This window comes from Natator depressus, chromosome 23, assembly GCF_965152275.1.
Source record: "Natator depressus isolate rNatDep1 chromosome 23, rNatDep2.hap1, whole genome shotgun sequence".
NCBI classification, from domain to species: domain Eukaryota; kingdom Metazoa; phylum Chordata; order Testudines; family Cheloniidae; genus Natator; species Natator depressus.
In genome coordinates, this window is record NC_134256.1 from 14622519 (window position 1) to 14627759 (window position 5241).

Here is a 5241-nt window from a genome sequence, read left to right on the forward strand (position 1 = left end):
CGGGTAAATCATTTCCTCGCCCCATGCCTCAGTTTCCCCATCCGTACAATGGGGATGATGATGCTACTGACCTACTCGGTAAAGGGCTTTGCGATCTATTCATTGAAAGAATTGATCGGCCTGATTACAGCGCTGCGGGTGTGACATTTTTCACAGCCCTGCACGGCATAGCTAGGTCAGTCTAATATTTCAGCTTATACCGGGCCTCGAACTGCACTTGGGTCTGGGTTGATTTTCAAATGTTAAAAAAAGTGGCATGGAAACCCCAGTTTCACAAAAAAAATTCAGACTATTGATGTTTCTGTTTTACAGGATTCAAATAGAGTAATTAAAACAAATATTTCAGTACGTATGCAATACTGACACCTCGGTGGGTCGTCACCAGTGGGGCTTAAACCTGGGACCTCTTGATCTTAATGCATGAGCATGTACTGCCCTAGCTGAAAAGATAAAAGCTTGTTTACCTGCGAGGCACTAGGCTCCTCACGGTCTCGCTGGCGTGTCCACCACTAGAGGGGGACAAAGTGCCAGACCGGGCAGGCAGGGTTACACATATTTGTTCAAATCATAGAATCATAGAATCATAGAATATCAGGGTTGGAAGGGACCTCAGGAGGTCATCTAGCCCAACCCCCTGCTCAAAGCAGGACCAATCCCCAACTAAATCATAAATAAATAAATGCTGAATGCTTGATTTTGCATTTCCCCCCCTTTTTCTCTTTCCCCCATTTTTGGTTTTGCATTTTCCCCCATTCCCCCCCCCCATTTTTCTAATTTCAAACTTTTTCTCTTCTTTCCCCCCCTCCCCCTTTTTGCCATAGAGTGTGATAATATAAACCATGGCCAGGGTAGGATTTTTGCTTTTCTCCTCTGCTTTTTCTGGGTCCCCCCCCACACACTTCTGCTCTGTAACTTTTCAGAATGGCTCCATGTTTGGAATAATTACCCAGGGGCCAAAGGGAAAATGAGAGTTGGGCCCAGACCCTCCAAGGTATTTAGGCACCTAACTCCCACTGAAATCACTGGGCCCTTAGCGACCACCTGTGCAGATAACCCCCTCAGCGTAGCTTCAGATATAGCGGGGGGAAGAGTGTTTCTGTCGGTGTAGCTAACACTGTCTGGGGACATGGTTTCCTCCACAGGGAGAACAACTGCTTCCGTCGGTGTACGCTGTGTGTCCACGCGGAGACTATGTTGGTAACGGTTCTGCAGTGTAGCCAGAGCCACGCTTTCGTTTTCCCGTTCAGTGAGTTTGCCGGCGTTGGAGATGCTTTGAAAAGTTACAGAGCAGAAAAAAGAGAAAAATAAAAAGGTAAAAATGAAAACAAAAAACCACCCCGGTCATCATTCATTCTGCTGCACTCGGGCAAAAAAAGGGGAATGGGGAGGCAGGGGCAGGGGAAAGAAATTTCAAAAAAAGCTGTGATTTTTTAAAATGGAAATAAAAAAAATTTCCGTTAGGAATGAAACATTTTTGGCTATTTTGGAAAGTTCTCATTTAAAGCAAAATAAAAATGTCAAAAATAACATTTTTCAGTGAAATTTTTTTTTATTAAATCCTATTTTTTTGGTGGAATGTTTTTCAGGCGACATACTTCCAGCAATTCTAGTTCGGCGTCGGTTAGTTCACAGCTTTGTTCTCTGAACTCCAGCAAAGCACGTGCAGGAGCAGCTGAATCGCAGCCAAACCGACAAGAATCACACCTGCCACTAGCACCTGTGCAGCAACCACGCTCCGGGCACAAAGGTTCCTCTATTTACCTGCTACGCCCCCAAAACCCCTTCGCCCTGGGACAGAGGCAAGCATGGAAAACGTCCGCACAAGAGATGGAAGTTTCCCAGAGTGAGGAGTGACTGATGACAGGGGGTTATAACGGAAAGTGATTTCCCCGATTCACCCTTGTGTGATGCCAGCTTGACACCAGGGCAACACACTGATTGCAACAGATGACTGCGATGGAGTGACACCGATGGCAATCTGTGAGTGCACAGAGGTGAGCTGAGCCCCCCGACTCTAGCTGGTGCTGCATTAACGGCCACTATCTGAATCCTCGTCACTTGGGCTGAGATTCTGTGCGAGGGCCAGGACAGGGCACCAGCTCAGTCCCTCTTTGCCCCTCTGCCCAGCAGGGTCTTCACCCCTTGTTAACACTAGCTGAGAGCATTACTGGCCACGAGCACATACCAGGGCTCACTGGGGAGCAGATGGTGGCATGTGGGGCTGCCTGGACATTTTACATTCCCCACATGGAGGTGAGCCCGTGGCCTCCTGCCCACCCAGGCACCTGTGGTGGGGTGAAGTCTCCCCTCTGAGATTGGCATGTGCTCCCCCCTCATCCCAGCCTAGCCCTCCAGCTTTCCTACAGGGAAATCCCACAGCACAGAGCAAACCCATTTACCTTGGGGCGATGCGTCCCCTCCAGAGCCATCACCACCTGTGGGGCAGATACAAAGGGATCACAGATCACTTCAAACAGCCAAAAGCCTCATACAAAGGAGGGCTAGAAGACCAACCTCAAGCAGATTTTTCTCAACTTTTTGATTCACTGAAAATTTCGTGAAAAAAAATTGTTTTCAAGTCAATCTGAAACAAGTTTCCCCACCCTCAGATTTTGTGAAATAGCCAGTGAACCAAAAAAATCAGCTCGTCTTTTGCTGCTCTGTTCCGTACTTGTATTTCATGAAGGTTTTAGTAAAGTAGACCATGATGACACTAATCCTGCCAAATATCTGTGTATCACACGCTGCCCTTCAGAGAAGATTGCGATATTTTGTCTTTTAATTAGTGGGAAAAAACAGCTGTTCCTCACCATGAAACTCAGCAATGGCTAAGAGGATGGTTCTTCCTCACCCAAAATCATGTAAACATTGCCCCAAGGACAGAGTTCTCACCTGGGAAATGTCAGAGAAGGAGAGGGAAGTTTTACATATTAACTCTAGATATCATGGTGTGACCCCAGCCTGTCCCAGCTCCCTGACCCCTCTGCACCAAGCCCACCATTAGTGCATTGCATTACCATCCACATGCAGGTCCCAGGGGTCACTGGAGAGAGAATTGTTCTCCTGGTTATTGTCATCCTTGAACTGGTAGTGGCAGGAAAAGGTCCCTGCACTCTCCCTGGACACTGTATAGGGTGAGTCGTAGACGAGTTTGTTTCCTTCCTTGGGCTGGACAGAAATCTCCTTCCCATTTTGCAGAAGACAATGCGGGTCATGGGGGCGTCCAAAGGGACTAAACACGACAGCACGGCCGTGTCCCCTTGGTGGGCAGACAGCCTGTCCAGGAACAGCCGCGGGGCGGAGAGAGTGCCTGGGGAGCAAACACATCAGTGTTAAACACCTGGGGCCAGATCCCCCGCTGGTGTCAATCAGCAAAGCTGCATTCACTCCTTTGGAGAGGGGCCAATCAACACCAGCTGGGGAATCTGGCTCCATTGACTCCAATGCAATGCTGATTTACACCAGCTGGGATCTGGCCCCTTGGTGGTGTCACTCCCTGAGGCTGTGGTGTCTGGAGGAAAGGACAGGATGCACTGGGAGTGTGCAGAGATTTTAGCCTTTGTTTGTCCCACTTTGGGGCCTGATGTCTCTGTGCAGGCTTCCCTTCCATGCCAGTGCAGTGCTATGGATTACAAGGGTTCGGCCAGGAGACAGGCAGAGGGGCAGAGATTGCTATTTGCCCCCATTTGGGCAATCATCTCCAGGCTGTGTGCAAGGAAAAGCAGCCACCCCCACCCCCCAAATAGCCTGTCTCTCCACCCACACTGGTGTAAATCAGCAGTAACTCCCCTCAAGCCAGTGAAGTCCCACCCAAGAAAGGGGAATCAGGCCCCAAGACACTTACACTGATGCTGCACCGACCCCAATACTCTGAGTCCTCAGGGTCAAACCCAGCTCAGGTCTAAGCAGGACAGGCACCCGCTTATGCCAGTGGCTGAATTCAGTCCCCACTGAATACCAAATGGGTGCAATTTCCACTCTCAGCAAGGTTTGATCTATCGCCGCTCACTCGCCCCCTCACGCCCCTCATGTGTCACAGTGCTGTCTACACGGTCAGTGGATTTGGCCCTCACTGGTTTAAATTAGGTGCTTTAACTTGATGGAACAAATTCTCAGTTGGTGTAAATGGATGCAGCTCCTTTGACTTCAGTGGAGATGCACCTGTTTACACCAACAGAGGATTTGTTCTGATCTTGTTCCCAATGAAGTTACAAGGAATTCTGCCACAGGAAGCAGGTTTGGGCTTTGTGTGTCAGAGTTAAAAATGGAACCCAGGAGTCCTGACTCCGCAGTGATCTGCTCTAACCCACTAGACCCCACTCCCCTCGCCGAGTCCTCACTCCCAGCCCACTGCACTCCTTCTTAGGCACCTTCTCTTCTTCTAATGTAGCCAGCACTCACCTGGAGAGCTACAAATTTCCTGGCTTGCAGCAAGCCAACCTTTTAAATAAAAGACACCACATTCCTGTTAGTAAGGTAGACAGATGTGCTGTAGAACACTTAATTCAGTTTAAAATCAATGGACATTCTCCCAGCAAGGCAACATACAGACACAGGATGGTGACAGCAGCGGAATCCCCTCCTTTAAATCTCTCCTGTGCAATAAACTGCATTTGTTAATCGCACTCTTCCAACTAATCCCTCTCCCTTGGGACAGCTTCTCACCCACCAAACTGCACTGCTGAGTAAAGGGGTCCCTAGGCTCATGGATTCTCAGGCCAGAAGGGACCATTGTGATCATCTGGCTCTGACCTCCTGCAAAGGACTCTACAGAGAACCTGACAATGTGATTCCTTTTTCTAGGCAAGCACCTGTGTTTGAGCTAGACGGTATCTCTTAGAGACACATCCACTCCTCATTTAATAACTCCAAGTGACAGACAATCTTACTGCTTCCCTTATTAATCTGATCCAGTGGTAAATGAGCCACACTCCCTACGTGGGCCTTATTCCAGAGTGAATTAGTCTGACTTCACTTTCCAGCCGTTGGCTCTCATTCAGCCTTTGTCTGATCGATTGAAGAAATCTACCTCTGCTATCAGAAATCTCCCTGCAGAGGGGCGTATACGCTGTGATCAAGTCACTTTTTAACCTTCTCTCCCATCAGCTAACCAGACTGAGCTCCGTCAGCCTCTCACTGTCAGGCAGCTGTTCCAGACCTCACATCATTCCTGTAGCTCTTCCCTGAACTCTCACCACAGTGTGTCCCCAGCCAGTCCTGGCTTCCTGACCCTCCACACGA

General features: G+C 48.9%; 1 long non-coding RNA gene across 1 annotated transcript; it reads right to left on the reverse strand.

Moving 5' to 3' along the window:
* Nucleotides 1-876: 876 nt before the first annotated feature.
* LOC141976545 (uncharacterized) lies at nt 877-3436 on the reverse strand. The gene is made up of 4 exons (XR_012636122.1): nt 3018-3436; nt 2811-2892; nt 2400-2435; nt 877-1270 (listed from the first exon to the last, which is right to left on the reverse strand). It is a non-coding gene; the product is annotated as an uncharacterized LOC141976545 (long non-coding RNA).
* Between the last annotated feature and the right edge of the window lie 1805 nt (nt 3437-5241).